The sequence below is a fragment of the Heloderma suspectum genome, chromosome 7, assembly GCF_057233095.1.
Source record: "Heloderma suspectum isolate Gila_16-S chromosome 7, 16-S_ref, whole genome shotgun sequence".
NCBI lineage: Eukaryota > Metazoa > Chordata > Lepidosauria > Squamata > Helodermatidae > Heloderma > Heloderma suspectum.
Window position 1 is genome coordinate 63,577,676 of NC_139464.1, and position 21,074 is coordinate 63,598,749.

Here is a 21,074-nt window from a genome sequence, read left to right on the forward strand (position 1 = left end):
CCCACCTGTGAGAGCAGCTAGGTGGGTGACCACACGTGAGAGGGCCTTCTCTGCAGTGGCCCCACACCTTCGAAACAAGTTGCCATCGGAGGTCCACCATGCTCCATCATTGCAGGCTTTTAAGAATGCCTTGGAAATGTATTATTTTACCATGGCCTTCTCTTGATATGACTGCTGTTGTTCCTGCCGTTGCTGGTGTTGCCACTGGTTTTATTGTTGGCTTTTATTGTTGCTTCTATTGCTATTTTATTGCTTTTAATATTTTAATTGTTTTTATGGATTTTATTGCTGTGAGCTGCCTTGGGAGAGCTTCTGCCCTGAAAGGCAGCTAACAAATAATAATAAGAAATCATTATACAGCCACTAGATGGCACAGCAATATAGTGCGACTCCATAATTTCACTGGAAAGTTACTGTGCTTTCAAGTCTCTTATCACACTTTCTCTGTAGAGAATAAAGCCACTATAATGCCAGAAGGGACGGGAGGGACTCCGGAGATTGATGACGTCATGTGAAGGCCCCACAACAAAATGTGAGTGACCAATCAAGAGTGCACAATAAAAGCCTTTTGTAGAAATGCTGTATGTATTTAAACAACCATTCTGAAGGACTGTGGTTAGTGGGTTCATAGACTGCATTTTGTGATTCACACGTTTCAGTAATTGCAAGTGACCATGTATCCCTTTTTTTCTTGTGCGTGCTCTTTCACTTTGGGGGGGATTGTTAACAGTGTAAGAATTCATAGTCCGTTTTTAAAATGTAATCTTGTCATGTATCAACACTGTAATAATGTGTGACCATTCAATGTGGTCCATGAATTTGGACTGCAACATTTGGTGGTAAGGACCTCTGCTTTAACCCCATTATGTTGCCTTAAACTAGTCACTGAGGCATACAGCCTTGCCCTGTGCATGTTTCCTTGGAAGACAGACCCACTGAATTCAATTGGACTTATTTTCAAGTAAGCATGTGTAGGATTGCAGCCTTAGCTTCATTTCTTTTCTGTAAAATAGAAATAGTGGTGACCTACATTGCAGGATTGTTGTCAAGCTAAACTGCACCAAGCTTACAAGCCAGTTTTCCAAACTAAAATACATAGAGCCTTTCAATGAAACCGCAGCTCATGCAAAATGCAGCAGCCAGACTGATAATGGGGACCAGAAGGTCTGAACATATAAGACCGACTCTGGCCCGCTTGTACTGGCTGCTTGGATGTTTCTGAGCCCGATTCAACGTGCTGGTTTTAACATATAATGCCTTACACAGCTTGGGACCACAATACCTGATGGAGCACCTCTCCCAACACGAACCTACCCATATGCTATGCTCAATATCTAAGGTGCTCCTCTGGCTGCCTAAACCGAGGGTAGCTCGGAAGACAGCGACAAGGGAGAGGGCCTTTTCCATGGTGGCCCCCAAATTATGGAATGATCTCCCCGATGAGGCCCACCTGGTGCCAACATTGTTATCTTTTCAGCACCAGGTAAGACCTTTCTCTTCTCCCAGGCATTTGGCAGTATATGATAAGTTTTAATCGATCCTGGAATGTCTTATGGTTATGGTTGTTTGCTTTTGAGATTGTTTGTTTGAAGTTGTTTTAGATATATATTTCCTTTAAGTATACTGTCTGTTCATGTGTTTTTATGCAAATGGTTTTTAATCTCAGTATATGTATTTTTAATGTTTTTAATTTTCGTAAACTCCCCAGAGAGCTTCAGCTATTGGGCGGTATAGAAATGTAAATAATAATAATAATAATAATAATACACAAGGCTTTTATTGTGTGCTTGAAATTGCTCACTCACAGTAGTTTGCAGGTCTTTTACATGATGTCCTCCTCCTCCTCCAGGGCCTGTCCCGTGCTTTGCAACCATTATCATGGGTTTTTTTTTTCTTAACAGGGAAAGTGTGGTATTTTTCTGAATGGGCTGAACAACGCCATAGAAATCTTGTGTAAATTGCACAATTCTGCTATACCACAGCACCACCTATTCATTGTATAATGGAAAATATAGAAAGGCAGAGAAAGAAAAACCCTGGCCAGGAGCAGTGGGAGACATGTAAAGGAGGCGAGCTAAATCCTGCAAATAATCCCGCAAATAATCCAGAAGCAGAAGCCTCGGTAAAGGTGCAGGTTAAAAGCTTCATACTGAAAAGCCCATAGATGTAATAGAGAGTGATAACCAAGAACAATATGCGTGGCTGCTTCTTTTCCTTTCTGCTAAGCCATTCTTCTTCCTTTCCTTTTTTCCCCCTTTGTTGTTACCCATCTATACATCAAATGGCCACATGTTAATAGCTGAGTGTTAAAAAAAAAAATATTTGCTAAAATTATTGTCTGAGTCCTGCTCTAAGCAAGCACATTTCCCAGAATTCTTAATCGTATTTTGTACGGACAAGCCTGGGCGTGATAAAGAGGGAGGAAAGCTCTTCAGAGGGCCAGCGCATGCAGCAATACATAGCACAGAATCTAACACTTCAGAATGCCATTATTTTATTTGTTCAGGGCAGTGTCAGTATTTTCTTTCTGGTAATCTACTTTCATACAAATGTGAGTACTGCTTAGATCATGGTGCAAGACAGACACCACACAAAAAAATTAATGAAGCATTTTGACAGCTGTTATTTATGTACTGCTGCACAGGGCAAAATGTGGTAGCTGCGCATCTAGTGTTCGCGTTGTGGAATTGGAATGTTTTGACATGCAGTGCAGGTGGTTGTAAATATACCAAGGAAAGACTTGTGAGGAGGAAGCTTTTACAATCTCTTACGTCCAAAGCATCTGTAGCAAGATCGTCTGGGAGGGGGCACATTGTACCCTTCTTCCTCCGTTAGTTCCATGAGGACTCAGACACCAAGGTAAATTTGACACTGCTTTTATTTACAGGTTCCCTCCAGTTACTTCGCTGGGCACAGGAGGAGCGACAACCTTGTTTCTCTTCCTATGAGAAAGAGCTCTGTCTTTCTCCCCTTCCTATAAGTCCCATTCCTGTGCCCACCATTCCATGCTGGGCTGGGCTCTATAGTTTTTCTTGGAGACCCTACTTCTTGCTTTTCTAGTGGATCCTTAGGAAGCCACAATCCACTAAAAAGGGCTGTATTTTTATTTCCTCTAGTGTAAGCACATGGGACCCCAGTTTGAACATACCATGCTCTGGGATGGGAGGGTCAAACCACCACCACCACCCACACAGTGTTTTTTCCCTTTTTTTCCAGCAGCTCACCAAACAAAACTTAAAACCATAAAATACAATGACACAGTAAAAACCTTGAGTTTAACACAGAATACAACCAGATATTTTTTTTAAAAAAAAAAAACCAGTCTAAAAGCTAGCAGCAGTGCAAAGATCTAAACCAGAAACACCATTTTTAAACCTGAAAGACCAAAGTGCCTTGGAAAATAAGTCGGTCTTCACTGGCAATGAACAGACCACAATGTAGGTGCCCAGCGAGCTACCCTGGGCAGGGCATTCTACAACTGGGTTGCCACCATTGAAAAGACTTAGTAGCCACCCAGCTCAGGGCACCTGGAGAAGGACTTGGCTTCTGAGGATGATCTTAGAGTCCAAGCAGGTATATGTGGAAGGAGACGTTCCTTCAGGTAACCTGGCCCCAAGCTGTTTAGGGCTTTGTATGTTCATAGCAGAACTTTGAATTAGGCTTGGAAATAAATTGGCAGCCAGTACAGATCATAAAGCTAAGTGACGATGTTTACTCACACTTAATTTTAATAAAGTATTGCTGTATATATAGATCCCAGCCACAATTGACTACAGAGTTATACCGAGACCCACAAGCACACTTAACTGTGTGCTGTATTGCAGCCTCAGCTTCTGTACTGTGCAAAAAATCCAGTGGAATGAGTCTTGGAAAGACCTGTTGCAGAAATCAGAGTCAGAGAGACTCTGCAACAGATTTCTGTTGATTTCTGCAACAGACCTAGTTTTAAATCCGAAGAGATATTAGCAGAAGCATCTGTGGGGAGGAGTTCCACAAAAAAGGCCCTCTCACTCGCCTCATCTCAGATAGCAGGGGCGCGAAGAGCAGTGCCTCTGAAGATCAGAGGCAGGGGCTGTACCTCCGTGACAAAGCACCTGTTTTGCACACAGAAGGTCCCAGGTTCAATCCCCAGCATCTCCAGGTAGGGCTGGAAAATTCCTGCCTGAAACTCTGGAGAGCTGCTGCCAGTCAGTGTTGACAATACTGGGCTAGATGGACCCATGGTCTGACTCGGTACAAGGCAGCTTCCTATGTTCCCATCTTAGCGTATGAGCAGCTTGATGTGGGAGAAGATATTTATTTAAAATATTTCTATACCACCTGTCATGTAAAACATATCCAGGTGGTGTACAGCAACAAAACCATGCTATAAATATACAAATATACAAATATACCTAAATATAATATACAGTATAATGAAAACATGCTAAAACATAACCAGTGGCCATCAGAAAACAAACAAACAAAAATAATCAAATGCCGAGGCAAATAAAACCATTTTCAACATGCACCTGGAATGCATCAGAGTTGGCACATGCTTTATTTCTGGGCTGGAGGCAGGGGTAAGGTATTCTAGAGAGTAGCCACCACTGCAGAAAAGGCTGTCTTCCTAGATGTCACCCAATGGACATCTGCAGGATGTAGAACAACCAGGAGGGCCTCTGATGATGTCCACAGAGACCGGGCAGGTCTCCATGGGAGATGATCCACTAAGAATCCAGTCTCAAGTCAGGTAGGGCTTTAAAGGTAAGGCCCATTGCCTTAAATTGTGCTTGGCAGTGGAACAGAAGCTAGCAGAGCTCTTCAAGCTTTGACAGATGTGTTCCCAGTGATAGTGACAGTCCCTAGTGGCAGTCTTATGAACTAACCACAGTTTCCAGGCAGTCTAAAAAGGGAGCCCCACATGAAATACAAGGCAGTAGTTTAACCTGGAGGTTACCAGAGCATGCCATAGGTAACCACCCAGAGAGCTTTGGCTATGGGGCAGTACAGAAATATAAGAAATGAAATGAAATGAAACTGTAGCCAGGCAATATCTATTCATGATGGGTTGCAGCTGGCACACCAGCCTTAGATGCTGAAAGGCATTCTGTGCCACTTGGGCCTCTGATCCAAGGGTGACTTGGTCTCCTCTTTCACAGAGGGTAGTCCTTTATTTGAAGGGCTGCCAGAAGACTGTCCTCTGTTTTTATAGATGTCCTCCCTTTGGCTGTTCAGACCAGTTTGTTTGTTTGTTTGTTTTAAAAATGTCTTGGCTGCCTTTCAAGCCCCTGCCCCCGGCATCTCACAGCAATAAAACTGGACCAAGTCCAGTTTAAAGATAAAGAACCATCAGAAGGAAGAGCTTGGCCTTGAAGTTACCCATCAACAGCACCTGGACAGCAGACTGAGCAAGGGACACAGGTCATGTGGTCTTTCACACTATGGTGTGATATGTTTTCTATTTAAATTATAATACTTATCTCTAAATATGCATCTATAAGTTTATAATTTGCATACACAAACTTTATGTAAATTGGTACCTTCTTTTATCCTCTTTTTTGGTCGTTCATAAGTGGCCACTGGGCATGGATGGACTCACCCATGCCCGGCTTTGTCGCTGCTCATGGCATGCACGAGCTTTGTCATGATGTGGCGTGTGCCCAACAAAGCCGCAGGGCTGCCTGTCCTCCCTAGTGAGCTGCCATTGTGCACAACGATGGCGGCTCGGGCGTTTCTGGGTAATGTTGCATACTTGGCGGCCGTAAAGGGCCCATTTATGCAACAATACAGGCCTGAATGCTCCATTCACTGTAATGTTGTGTAAATGGGCCCTTAACAGCTGCCAAATATGCAACATTACCTACCCAGAAGTGCCTGAGCTGCCATCGTTGCGCACAATGGCAGCTCACTAGGGAGGACAGGCAAGTGCCGGGCGCTTGCTATGCCGTGGGGCACTTGTTGAGTGGATGTGTGAGTGCCTTGTGCGAGGACCTGGTAGGGATGTCCGCGGAATCCGCCGCAGACTCCAATGAGCCGAATTCCAGTGAATTCAGCCCCCCGAAGTCTGCGGCAGAACAAATGCACTTACCTGTGCCTCTCCGGACTGAATATCCATCCCCAGCCTGTTCCATTCCGCCGTCTGTGTGGAACCCGGAAGTAAGTGATTGGACGCAAATGGTGTCCACTACAAATGAGTGCCATTTGCGTCCCTGGTTTTTCACACGATAGGCTACGTAAGTATCTACGTAAATAGAGACGCGTAGCCTATCGCGAGAAGAAACGGGGGCGCAAATGGCATAGCTGACGCCATTTGCGTCCAGAGAGCCCTGTAGGAGCTGGGATGGAGCTGGCTGACAGCTCCGCAGAGCGGAGCCAGCCAGCTCGGATTCTGGGGGGGAGGAGCAGATCGCCTCCCCCCCATTGAGGATTCTGGAGGGAGGAATGGATCGCCTCCCGCCCCGGTGGACCCCCCCCCCATGGACACGAGGTAAGGGGATCCATACATCCCTAGGACCTGAGGCCTTTTTTAGCCACCGCACAATCCTCTTCTGGTCACCAGGTCAGGTGCTTTGGTCAGTGTCTCTCCTCACCCTGCCAATTTTAGGCTCTCACCCACAACCTTATTTGTGTGATTATAATGCTTCACCGCTCTCTTAATTGCTGCCACCAATCACCCTTTTTTGAGCTGCTTTCTTTCTTTATTAGTATCACAGACCAAGCAGCGAGCACGTGGAGGTTATTCCACGAAACCCTTCCTAATCACAAGAAAAAGGAAACTTGTCTTTTAAAATTGAAAACAAAGAAGGTTTATTTAATACAACAGGATTAGAAAATAGGAACTGGGTTGGGATGAGGAAAGGATATCAGGGATGACTAAAATAAGTCAATACTATAAACTTCCTAATATAACTCTTTCTTTTATCTCTCTGTTTAAAGCAACCTCTCACACTCTCTGACACACTCTCTATCCTATTCTCTTATCTCCCAATCTCATCTCAGACTTCTCTAGCTGTAACTAATCTAATTTACTCCCAGACTTATCTGACTATATCAAAGCAATCTCCCCACCTTTTTCTGCACTAGCTCTCATCCAATCACACTGCATTCCATTCCCACTCAGCCACTCCCCCTTTCTTCCCCTTGCCCAACTGTCATTCTTGCCCACATTCTGCCAAACCCGCCTCACACTCACCTGTGAATCATTCCAGATACATAGCAGCAACCATTCATATATACAAACCTTTATCATTCACACACTGTGCATGTGGAATTGCCACACCCTGCCGTTTGGCAAGCGGGGTTTGGGAGGACGGGCAAGGGGAAGTCTGTCAGACTCCATCACTAACACCCCTGCGGACTCTCGCCACATCCCTAATGGCCACCCTACCCCCAGACTGCAAACCTGATCCTTTATGGGGAGGGCAACCCTATCTAGAACAGACTGAACACCACTTCCCTGGATATATAATCCAGCCACCAACAGTATCTTCATCTTGACAGGGCTGAGTTTTAATATTCATCCCATCATCCAGAAGAGCACATAGTTATGTACTTGTTTGCGAGGCTGATTTAGCATTAATCTAAATATCTTTGCAAGTGTGGTCTTCCATTTTAAGACTTCAGACAATGGCCTAAACATCAGGCTTAACGTCACATTCATTGCTTAGGGAATTTTTTTTAAAAAAATCTAACCAGAGGATGACTTCTGTGCAAATTGTAAGCTTCCCCATTACATTTTGAACACTGTTTGGTCCTAATAAAAGACATTTACTATCCTGATTCTGTAGCATCTGTTTCAGTGTATGTCTCTAGGCTACTGTCTCGGCTTACTGCCTCCTAGAAGAAGTGCCAGCAGGGAAATTCTGATTGACAAACAGTCTCCTGGTCACTGGGCAAGCTATATGTCCCATGACAATCTTTTCTGCAAGTGGGAACAGTCTTGACAGCTGCATGCTAAGCTAAGTAAGCTTTTGTTGTTGGGGTCCAGGGGGTGCCAATTCTGAGTGCATACGGCTAATGCCAAGGAAAGCCACAGTACACACACACGCATGCCAATGTTATTGGTTTTTGAACCGGCACACAGGCAGAACCTGATATTTATTAAGCAGCCTCAGTTTCAGAAGATGCTTTCAGGGCTGTTTTTTAATCCCAGCGATAGCACTACTGCCAGTTCTGCACTCAGAGAAATAGGTCAGTAAAAGCTGTGTTGTCTGGGGTCCCTGTTTTCTTTGAACAGCAATGAAACAGGAGCTGTCTTCAAAGAAGGCAAAATCGAGCAAAATCTGCACCAATAGGATCAAATAGGTCTTGGTCACACAGGGAAGATGATTCTCTGGGTCTGGAAAGATTTCAGAAATGGAAGTGTGATACTTTGATCACTGTCTGCAAGAAAATAGCACAAACATACAAACTAAGCATCCACTTTCCCTATATGGAGTTAAAATGTAGGTTGGCCAAAGTCTGGACTAATATTGGGTTGTATACAATGGCTTCTGACCACCAGTGGACAGGAGACTGCTATCAGAAAGGACTCTCTCTTCAGTTTCACTTGTCCCGCCCCCCAGTTATCCAGAGGATTGGGGGACCCTCCAAAGGGGATTTGGAGGAAATGCACAGGGGTATAAGGGGAAGAGAGGAAGGGCAAGTCCCATTGTTTGAACCGAAGTCCACTTATGTGACATTAGATGGAGCTTGCCCCTCATATTAGATGTGCCAGGGCTGGCCCTGCCATTATGGAAAGTAAGGCAGCCACCTCATGTGGCAAATTGCTGAAAGACAGAGCTGTGTGTTCCATGCAACTTGCCTTGCAACCCCTAAGTTAGGCTGCTGTCATCAGGTAGAATGGAGGATGTTGTCCCCTCACCAGTGTTGTAGTAATGTTCAACTGTCAGTCTGGGGGTATGTACAAGCAATTTGGGGTGGGGGTGCCATCCTGTCCTTTTTATGCAGGAAATGTCTTGGTCCAGCGCTGCCTTCCCTCAACATGTTCCTACCCTTAAGGAAATTTCCTCTGTTTATGAACATTGCCTATAGTTAACCAGACCCTGCTTGCCACAACTCCTCCTATTCTTCCTTGTATGCTGTATATTATTTCTGACTCTCTCATAATATTCTCTTTTAATATGGTCCGTGGTCCTGTGTTTACTTTTACGTGGAATTTTAAATATATTTTACCATGTTCATTTTGATATGGTCTTCAGACTAATTCAATATACTCTATCCTCTTCATAATACTAGAATCCTGGGTTGTCCAATGAAGTTGAATTGTGGGATATTCAGGACAGACAAAAGGAAGTATTTCTGCACATGGCATATAGTTAAACTATGGAATTTGCTTCCATGGGATGTGGTGATGGCCACCAATGTAGACAGCTTTAAAAAGGGATTAGATAAGTTTATGGAGCTTAGGCTAGACATGGCTACTAGTCATGATGGCTAAATGGATCAGAGGTGGCATACCTCTGAATACCAGTTGCTGGGAAACCACAGGGGGAGAATTGTATTTTGGTCATGTTCTGCTTGTGGGCTTCCCATAGGCAGCTGGGAATAAACTAGATAGACCTTTGGTATGACCCAGAAGCATTCTTCATATATACTGAGATCATCTACTCTGATATTTTGGCTATGACCAACCATAATTGGGATTAGTGGAGCAGGAAACACTTTCTCTCTCTTGATATTCTTCCTACCTTGTACTGTACTGTACTGCTCCTGCCATCTGCTTGTTAATGAAAGGCCCCTAAAAATGTGGGAACGAAGAGCCATACTTGTAAAAATTCTAGGAGGGACATATGTTATCAACAGGATGTTGATCCTGTTGACAATATAGAATCCACATCTAACATCGCCAGCATGCCTGATCCCCGTTTTGCTGCTTTGACTTCAAATGCACAGACTGTTAACAACCCATTATTGATGGGATGAGGAATGCATATGCAGCCAGTGTGGGTGGTACTGGTCAGTGATCACTGCCCATTTTTATCAACCCTGCTTTATGGCAGGCTGAGTTGCAGCAGTTTATTTCAGCTTTGCAGCTTTTGCATATGCATCCTGTTTTCAGAGCTAATTGCTACATTTCTTATCTCATCAACCGGCTCAGTGGAGGAGTTTAGTGAGTGGGTGACTTATAGCTAGGATGGTTCAGCAAGGGATTTGCTACAGAAGCAATTCTTCCGAAAGGATGTGGAGAAGGAGATTGAAGGGAAGTTGCTCCAGGTAACATGGCAGAAAGTTCTGAGCGGAGAGGGGCTCCAAGATTGTCATGTTGTTAACAGCAGTTCAGAAAGACAGCATTTATGTTAGGATTGTTCTGATTAGGTTACACTTCCAGTATCCCTTACTTGCTGCCACAGTTTCCCTTACTACCATGCAGAGTTTTGTAGCCATGACCTGGTCTATCATCAGCCTTCACATTTGGCTCAGATATTGTCACAGTGATTTCTTGAAAAGATGGCATTTGCGTCTCTTCTATCTGTCACACTTAGCAGAACAATGTTTCCTATTGATTTGCAGGAACAAAACCACTCACTTTGTCTAGACATGACATTTACTATTATCTCTTTGCAAAACATGGTGATCTAAGGGCAGTAGAAAGAAGACTCCACTATTGATTAAAACAAACTGGATTCATTAAAAATGCCGCTGACATTTCAAGTGAACTGTGGCATTCCTTTCTTAAGCATTAAACAGCATAGTCATTTAAGTGTTGTGGTTCTTGCTGTATAATAGCTCCATACCTTAGTTAGATAGGTTAGATTTTATTTATTTTCTTAGGATCTGTATGGATGGTGTGAAGGTTTGAGGCCTACAGAGACAGGGAAAAAGGGTCAGGTTTGGAGGCCTGGAGTTTTCTGTTGGGAGGGGTAACCTTGAAAGGAGTAGTTTCATTTCTCCCATTAAGTGTCAGTTTCATTTCTCCACTTCATTTCTTCAGGTTTGAAGCAGTACTTTTGGTTTTGAGGTAGGAGGGTATATAAAGAGAGGGAGAGACCCAGTAAAAATCAGAAAGACCAGGCTGCAGCCACAGCAAGAGCAAGCGAGACAGCTAGAGCCTGAAGTGAGAGCACAGTCTGAAGAGTGAACAGGAAGAAGCAGCCCAGAAAAGTCGAAGGACAGCTAGGGTAAAGGAACTTGTGTTTTGCAACTTTTATTTTCTTTTAATGCCTTTTGTATCACTCAGCTGTCTTGTCTAAATACCTTTATTTGTAATTTGTTTGCTTTAAACCTACTCATGAACTGTTGTGCTTAAAACCTGTGCCTAGAGTGTCAGTCACCCCACATCTACAGCCTAGACCCCATATTACTGGGAAGAAGAAGGTAAAAGGTGGGACTCGTAAGGAGGCAAGAGATTCTTAAGGGATTGCTCAAGGAGTCCAGGTCGTAAGTGGAACCTTGACAGATGGTATTGTGGTTCATTCTGTATAATAGCTCCATACCTTAGGAACATGGGTTAGATTTTACTTATTTTCTTAGGGTCTGTATGGACAGTGTTAGCCAATGTAACCTGGATCTTATATGATGCCTCTCTGGCCAATTAGGAGGGAGAACAAAAACTGGTCAAACAAAATTTAATTACTAAAGATTAGGGATGGCATTAAAATGAATTTTCTATGCTACTAATAATACCAACAGATGAGGTATTGAGAGTGTAGTGACAGTGAACTGGGGAAGACTTGCCTGTGTCACCCCAGAGCTAGCTATGTCTGTATAAATCTTTGCATTGAGTATTTCATTTTGTAAAAGGATTGCAAGGTTGGATATGTTCCCCATTGAGCTGGTTCTCACAACATTTAAGCCAGAGTTTGGTAACTTGTGGTACTGCTGTTTTGATGTACAGCTCCCAGAGAATATTGGTTACTGGGTGGATGAAACATGTAATATGTAAATACATGCATGCAGACGTACATGCATACAAATGCATTTCTCACCATGGACTATGCTGGCCTGGGATGATGGGAGTTTTCAGCCAAAACATCTGGAGGGCCCAAGTTGCCCACCCTTGAGCTAAGCCATGGTATGGATTGTTGCTTCAACAGTGCTGATGGGACAGTGTCCTCCACCGCACCTGAGGGCAGCAGGGGGGGATACAGGGCAGGCTGCATGGCCCACTCAGCTCTGTCTTCCAACACCTCACTGTTGATTGTTCAACCACTCTGCGTGGAGCCTGCTTGCTGCCCACTGTTCAAAGAAATGCAATGCAGCAGGGTAGTAGTGACTCTAGCATGCTTCACAACAACAAAGAAACACATTCGCATGCACAGTGCCTGCTGGAGGGTGTTGCTTGCACTTGCTTCCTCTCTGCCTGCTCACTCAATCAGGAGCCTTTCTCAATGCTTTGGGAGATGATGACTAGGCCAGACAGACAGACAGCCTAGGTTAGCTAGAAGGAAGCATCACCGCTGCAGGATCACGAGGGTGGGAACACCTGGCAATGGCTGCTCCTACCGCCCGCCCACATCTGCCACCTGAGAGGGCTGCCTCACTCTGCCTAATGATAGGACCAGCCCTGCTTTTCCTCTATTATAGCTATAGGTGATAGGAAGACAGTTGCTGCCTCTGTTCACTGACTACAGTGGAAATATGTGTGCCATCCCTTTTGCAAACATAACATTACACTGTTACAGGGAGTGGGACCCAGTCCCTGAGTGTACACTGGATTCTTCCCTCCACCCAACAAACTTCCAATCTGACTAATTTTCCTCTTGTATGGATGAGTTTTTGCAAGCATAAGGATTATGCTGGTGGTAGCCTATGAAGGCAATTTTTTTAATGCCTTCATAGCAGTGTCCACCACTGACATAATGGGGTTTAGGACAGGCGGGATTCCATGATGCACTGAGTATAACAGGAGGATAGGATCACTCTGCTAGTGAAGAACTATCACACCAGGGCACAAAACATACTGAGCATTGCCAGGGCATCATTGTATAGCAAAATATTTTGAAGAAGACAATGAATAACAAGGTAACTTTCCCATATGAACATAGTAAGGGATTATGTAAATATAGTAACAGAGCAACTCTGCTATATTTGCAGTGGGGAGATATGCCACATCTTCTTTCCTGATTGTTGTTGGGGTTTTTTGCTGCAAGCAGGGCAGGAGATCAGGGCAGATTTTTGCTTTTCTCCTCCCACTGCAATCAACAGGGAAATAACTATGCCATGTCCCATTTCTTGGGGTAAGTTAAAGGTACAGGAGGGGGAGCTTCGGGTTTGGCAGATCTGCCCTCCACATGCCAAACTCTTCTCCCACACCACAGGTAAAACAGTACTGGAGGGAATTTAGGGATGGGAGAACCAAGGATGTTCGAGCTTGCCGAAATTCTCCAAACTTCTCTTTGTGGCTTGGTTCGGCTCACTCCCGTTTTTTTGTTTGCAACATGTTTTTCAGTTTGTTCAACTGGGGAAAGTGCCCATTTTGAACAGGAAAAGTGCACACATTCCCTTCCATTGACTGAAGTGTGAAAATGCTTTTTTTTTTTTTCAAATGTGCAATTCAAAGTGTACATCCTGCCCCCCACCCCCCAATATGCATCTTTCTAACGTAATCCCAATTTCAGGAATGTCCGAAAATTTTGAAAAGAATGTGCTTCTATTTGCATTTGGGATTGCGAATGGGGCAAGTTTGGATGATTTGCAAACTGCAATGAAATTCTCATACATCCCTAATCTACAACCATGGAGCTTTCTTGCAGCATGTTGGAGGACCTCTGGTGGTGTAAGTGGTGTCCAGCCAGCAAATCTCTTTCTTCACTGGCAGAGCAGCACTTACGCTGCTGCCTTAGCATGCTTCCAGGTAAACACAGGAATGTTCCCAAATAAATAAGCTTTAATGAGCTTCCGTCGTGCATTAAAAACGTGGTTGTTCAGGCAGGCATTTGGGGTGGGTTAGGGTATTTTAGAAAATGTTTTTATTGTAGAATTTTATTGTTTTAAACTGTTTTATTGTATGTTGTACATCGCCCAGAGTGGCTGGGTGACCAGCCAGATGGGCGATTAATAAATTTAATAATAAATAATAATAAATAAATAATGTGTTAGAAACAACTGGATTTCATTTTTCAGAAGGTGATCCATCAAAGAATTCAACACAATTAAAACAGTTTCGCCTTTTCTACTTTTTCACACAGGAATCTTATTTATTCTTCTGGTGTCAAGTTAAAAATTCTCCGTTTTCAAAGTAATATGCCAAAGTACTTTGACCCCAGCTGAGTTGGTTGAGAACAGCCAGTGTTTGAACATTTTCAAATGAAAACCTGGTGTGATATTAGAGCTAAATGAATTGGCTGCCAAAGCTCAAGGTTTGATTTGCAAGTTGAGTAATGCCGTTTGAAAAGCTGTTAATTTTTTTGCTAAATAAGAATAAAGTGATTTGTATATAATGATATGTTCTAAAGAGGGGAATATAAGAGAAATTAGTAAAAAGGTGAAAGGAAAGAGAACTTTACACAAAAGAAAGCTGTTCCATTACTGCATAGTCTGTGTATAAATGTGGAGGAGGGAATGAGAAGCCCTGAATAAAAGATAATATAACTTTATCATTAAAGGTGGTAGAAAACATTTTAGGCACATATTGGAATTTCCACCCCCAAATGCTTCTGTTTTCTGTTGGGAAACAATGTAAACTCTCCCTTATCTTTTATATGGTTTTGCCCTCATGAAGGAATGAGTTTAGGTAGCTAATTGAATGGACATTAAAAGTCATCATCCCAGGCTAAGCCTATTCTCCCTATTCGTTTTGTTCCATACTGAATAATTTAGGCTTAATGATGTTCTTTTCTTGATTGTGTTTTATTGGACTGTTCTTGGCTTTTGGCTACAATTGTGTGTTAGATTTTAGTGCTGTCTGAGCTGAAAGTTTGTTATTGTTGCTAATGTTTATGGACTGCATTTAAATTTTGTTATTTTGTTATAATATGGGATTTGATTATGTAAGCTTCCTTGAGAGAGCTTTTGCCCTTAAAGACACCCTAAAAGATTTTAAGGGCACAATCCTGTGCATTAATCCTGGCAGGGGCATGCTGGGAAGTGTAGGACATTTTTCTGTCTAAACATGCATAGGATTGCACCCTAAATCAATCAATAATTAAGCTGATATCTTAAACACACTTACTTGGGAGTAAGTCCCATTGAAAACAATGGAACTTACTTCTGAGTAGACATACCTAGGATTGCACTGCTAGTTGTTAGCTTTGCTCCTGCTTTCAAAGCACAGTTCTTGAGCTACTCCTTCACCCACCTCTTCCCACTCCCTTCTTTTTTCTGCATGGCCATTGGGTTGGGCTACAACTCCCATCAACCCAATGGCCATGCTGCCTGGGGATGTTGGAAGTTGTAGCCTAATCTATCTGGAGGGCCCCAGACTGGGAAAATAAACTTCGAGCCCTTGTCACATCCTACTGCATGTTCACATGTATGTAATGTACCAGTCAAGTAATAATAACTTCATACCTTCCTCTAATAAAATTACATTGCTAAACCTACTGATTATCTCAAGCAATCATAAGAGCATAAGAACATAAGAAGAGCCATGCTGGATCAGACCAAAGGTCCATCCAGGCAGCATTCTGATCACACAGTGGCCAACCAGCTGTCAACTTGGAACCTACAAGCACGATACAAGTGCAACAGCAGCCTCCTGCCCATGTTCCCCAGCAACTGGTGTACACAGGCTCACTGCCTGTGGTACTGGAGGTAGAAATGCCCATGCTCTAATGAATCTGGGGTGCAAGGAGTTCTGCTGCTAAAATACTGCCCCTGTCCTCCCCCGCTGTGCATTTATTTTGCTCTTAAATAGTGGAGGCTGGTGGCTCTGATGTCAGTGGAGTGGTGAATCTGCTGTGGGTTTCAGTCAGAACCAGTCGGAACTCTAAAGTTCTGACTGGTTCTGACTCAAACCCAGAGAGGATTTCCCACCCCACTGACATTGGAGCCACTATCCCCACTGCTCTTAAATGCACTAGACAGATCACTACAGATGACTTTTGCTTCTCTGTAGAAATACCTTGTCTCCTAATTCCAGTTTGGTACTACTGTCACTTGCTAGCTTCCATTTGGACACCATTTCATAGCTTTTAGATTGCCAGGAGCCTATCTCTCAAAACAAATATTCCATACTGGATTTAAAAAGGATCTCGTAGAAAATTATTACATTTCTGCTTCTGAAGTAGGCCATCTATTCCAACTAGGTCAACATCTTGGAGAGAGTATAAACCCTAGAATATTGTCAGGGAAGTTGACTTGAAGCTCTCAAGCAATTTTTCAGAAAAGAGCATAGGAGTTGAGGCAAGAGTGTGTACCTTTATCTTAAAGAAACTTATTTGTCTTGAAATTTCCTCAGCTATACAAAAATCAACGATCACAGACTTGGTTTTCACAAGAGCAACAACAATAACATAAAGGTGACTATTACTTTGTGTGTCCAAAAGATACATTTCCTATAAACTCTATTGTGGACTTTTGTTGTGATGACTTCTTGGAATAACTCTCTGACTTGAATCAATATCCATCCATCCATCCATCTAAGCTGTTTTTATACCACTTGATGCTGGGTAGAGATTTAAACATTCTTTCAGCTGCAATCTTTTTAGTGGATTGGTCTGCATTCAAATTATTGCATTTATCCTATAGAAATCCTTACAAAGGAACAAAATATATGTGCAGGGTGTTGTTGTTTTTAATTATCTATTCCCACTGAATCTAGGAAGAACTCCTAAATTCTTTGCTCACCCACTTGCTTCATAGGGAGGCACCATGCTAACATATCTGATGAGTCATGCGTAATGCTTCCTTGCATCCTTTATCTCAGTAAATTTAGCAGCATTACAAGACATGGGAGAACAGCCCCTTTAAATGGAGAAATTGGCTTTTAACTCTAATAGTGCTGCACATTGAAATAAACTACAAAGTTTCCCTTAATTTATCTCCTTTAAAAAAACCCACTGGTCACACCCTTTACGCTAATAAGAGCCAGACACTTTCTAAAAGCTATTTCCCGTTAATACCACTCAACTGCTAAAACATAGCAATTACCTCAAAATGCAACTGTCACTGAGGGGAGGAAGGAGGAGAGCGGTTCCTGAAAACCTATTATTTCCTGTGGAACACTGAAATATCTATTCATTCCTATTTTTTTTCCTTTTAAACTTTTCTTCCTATTTTTCCTCTATAATGGCCTATATGACTTTCTGTAAACCTCTAACTCTAGGCATATACCCTTTCTTATTTGGAACCAAAACAAAACTCTCTGACACCATACAAAAAAGAAGTTCAAATATTTAATTTGTTCAAAAATTCCTATGCCACCCTTCAGTATAAATTTTCTCAGGGCACTGTACGCAATAGCATAACAAAATATCAGCATGTTTAGTCGGATTTATAGAAGTGTACATTATGAAGTGAACATATATAAAGGAAAGGCCATAGTTCAATGGTCGAGCACATGCTTTGCATGCAAAAGGTCCCATATTCGATCCCCAGCATCTCCAGGCAGAGTTAGGAAAGACTCCTGTCTGAAACCTTGGGGAGAAGCTGCCAGTCCGTGTCAACAGGACCGAACTAGATCGACCAATGGCCTGACTTGTTATAAGGCAGCTTCCTATATTCCTAGATCAGTGTCACTTGCCTGAGGAAAATAATGCTGTGCGGTGTTGCTCACAGTGGTCTGAGTTGTTGCATCAAAGTGACGGGCAAAATCTGCAGCAACCAATGTTAACTGAATGCTGAGGGGATGAGTCTGACTTGATGAGGGTAGCACCAATGGAACAGTTTTCTGATTTTTATGTTAAGCTTCAGCAAGGCATGTCTTCATGGGATCCTTGCTGAATCTCAGATCAAGGTCCAGCTAATCCAGCATTCTGTTTTAAAGCATTGCCCTAGCAAGCTGGTTCCAGGAAGCCCACAAACAGGGCATTGCAGTGATGGTAAAGCTTCCTGTGGTGTTTGGCAGGAATACTGCCTCTGTCTATGGAGGATTTATTTAGTTATAAGCATTTCTGATCCATTAAAAAAACAAAAAACATGACTCAGGAAGGGAGACTACTGTCATAGTTTAACGGTGTGTTAGAACATTTGAATTCAGGAAGGTGTATTTTCTGAGGGCTGTTTTTCCCCCCAGATGCTCCTTTATTCTGAAACCAGATGAAGTGCTTTGTTGCAGCACACTCTGTCTCTTCCCCTAGCATACATTTTTGGAAAATAACATGCTTGCCTGTGCCACTGTGATATTTATGTTATGGCAGTCAATGCCTTCTCTTGCTCTGTAATGTTCCACGAAATGTAAATACTTCTGAACAGTGGCTTTCAAAATGCCTGGAAGAACTTAGGGAAGGGAGGGAGGGAGGAGATCCTACTCTTTTATCCAAGGAGCTTCTTGAATAAATCACAAGGGTACATACTGAAGCTGAGCCGAGCCAAAAAACACAAATATCTGAGATTTTTCTTTATTCATTCTCCTAGAAAAAGAAAGAATTTTCTCTTAATGTTCTGTATCATTTTTGGGATGGGAGAGGTACCCACCACTTCCCCCCACAATGTCCTGGAACAATGCTAGGTCTGAGGCATTGTGGAGGATACAAAATGGTGGCCAGAGGCAGCACACACACACACACACACACCCCCTTAAGAGAAACAGAAAGAAGCTGAGCTACTGCTAGAGATGTGAAGGCCTGGGGAAAACCCCAGAAATGGTGGGGGTGGGGAAACAGAAAAATGTACCCTCCCCCAAACCCACCTTTTTAATGGATTTTTGGAAAATTAGGGGAAATGCTTTTTTTCCTGAATTTGACTGCGTTTTTCCAGTTTTGGTTTTTTTTTCAAAAGCTTCACATCTCTAGCTAGCTACTGCCACTGCTAATGGTAAGCCCCACCCCTAGAGAAATTCAGTGAAATTGTACAAATACAGTGGGGAATTTTGAATGGCCATTTGTGCAGAGCTCTACTTTTGTACTGATGATAGTTTTGCTTTAATAGAAGTGCAAGAAAAAGTACCACAGAAATAATAGAAATGCTCAATTCTAGAATCTGGGAATCTACACATGGGGCAAATTATAACAGCTCTTATAGCTGCAATGAAGATGAGGTTAGAAATAACTTATTGACAATCCAGTTTCCACAAAACTCTAGAATTATGATACCCGATGCACGTGAATGTTTTTTCCATTATTTGAAATAGAACTGCAGCCACTTGACTAAGATGATCTTGACATTTTGCATACTTCGGGAACATTTTAATCAGTTAAAAAGCAGGGATGATCTCAGGTTTGTTAATGTCGTTTGAGCAGATGGACAGGCAGACGGTGTATAAAATCATGTGGCAGAGGAGAGCAAAAGACGCAGCTTGCTTGTATGCACTGCTGCTTGTAGGCGAGGAAAGAGGGGTGTGTGTTTTTAATGTGATACTGACCTGGATACAAGCAGTATCAACCCCAAACCTGCTAACAATGAATTCAGCTGCAATCCCATAGATTTCAGAAGGTGCACAACCAGTTCCAAGCAAAGAGGCAGCATTATTTCAGTGGATTGGGGCTAGATGGTCTTTGGTTCCTGCTTCAGATGCTGTGCTTTTTTAGAATAGATGGATATTATAGAATGTCATCCTGCAAGGAAAGAGCAGTTTGGGGATGAGACAGGCTAGCTAAGAGTCAGGTCAAGAAAGGAAGTAGGACTGTATAGGAGAGACTTCATGAAACAATGAGCAGTAGTGATGATGAGTTGATGAAAGGAGGGGCTGTGAGGAGTTGGCAGGAATGAAGTGGATGACGCAGGGAGTTTGCAAGCTGGACAACTTTGGTCCATGGAACCAAGGAAATATAGGGTTTCCCAATTCAGACCTGCATTGTTGTGCACATTTATCCTAAAACATGTCTTTTTTAATACCATTTTGCCGAACATACCCATTTTTGCAAGGAATTTCCTTTCATTTTTGAACATCATTTTCACTAATATATGCATTTTGTGTGCATTCCCCCCTAATATACGCATTTTTGTATACACACTGAGGAGGTCTGGTGACATCTTACATCCCTCTTGCAGAGCTGTAGTGAACCACAGTAGCAACCTTAGGCCTATTTTATGTGAAAAGCCAATCCTATGACAGATCCAGTCTTGGCAAGTAGAAATCATAGGGTGAAAAGGCTGGTAAGCATCCAAAGTAGACCCCAAAAGCAGAGAAACGTCTCAGGATGCCAAAAAAAAAAAATTGTGGAAAGTACAACTCATTTCAGACTCCTTTTTTTTTTTTTACTTCTAAGGCCAATGAATTACAGCAGGAGACATTTTGTTATAAGGATCTCTACAGATGTTTTTATAACGCTTTGAAGAAGGCCTTAAAAGTAATGAGAGAGAGGCCGAAACGCATTTGGCTTTCCACAAATAAAATCTTTGCATCCTGAGACATTTCTATCCTTTTTAAGCACTAATCATAGTCTTCAGGGACAATGAATACCCATGACCAAATTTGTTCTCTGTTGCTCCATAGGGTATAACCTGAACCAGAAATGGGAATTTCGACTAAACTTCCTGATGGAACAAGCTGTTCGACAGTGGAACTGATTTCTTTGGAAGGTGATGGACTCTTCTTCATTAGAGGTTTTTAAGCAGAGGCTGGATGGCCACCTACCAAGGCTGTAGCAGCAGATTTCCTGTGAGGATGACCTTTGAGGTCCATTCCAACTCTGTGACCCACATCGCATGTAACAGTGACAAATTGTGAGTTAATTAATCATGGGTTAATTAATTAATTAAACCACGTTTTGCCACAGCAGGTGCCAGGCATGTTCCTCAGCCATTTTGAATATTCAGTCCCCGATCAGGCTGATTGGAGGTTGCTACATGACATCCGAACCTGGGCACTGTAGGTTGATTTGGGGTTAAACAACCCACAGTTACTCTACAATTAGTAGTTAGATTAACTGTGGGTTGTTTAATCCACAATTAACCTATAGTGTCCAGGTTCAGATGTCACATCAGGTTCAGACTGACTGGTGGTAGAACATTCAAAAAGGCTGTGGAATGCACCCAGCACATGCTGCAGCAAGTCATGGGTTAATTAACCTATGATTTGACACTGTTACATGCAAACAGCCCCTGTGATT

At 42.7% G+C, this 21,074-nt stretch overlaps 1 long non-coding RNA gene across 1 annotated transcript in view; it reads left to right on the forward strand.

Moving 5' to 3' along the window:
• Positions 1 to 10,919: 10,919 nt before the first annotated feature.
• The window catches only part of LOC146339872 (uncharacterized), a 31,574-nt gene continuing 21,419 nt past the window's right edge, over positions 10,920 to 21,074 (forward strand). The window contains exons 1-2 of the long non-coding RNA XR_014784393.1: positions 10,920 to 11,102; positions 20,459 to 20,544. This is a non-coding gene — a long non-coding RNA (uncharacterized LOC146339872). The remainder of the gene's footprint in view (positions 11,103 to 20,458; positions 20,545 to 21,074) is intronic.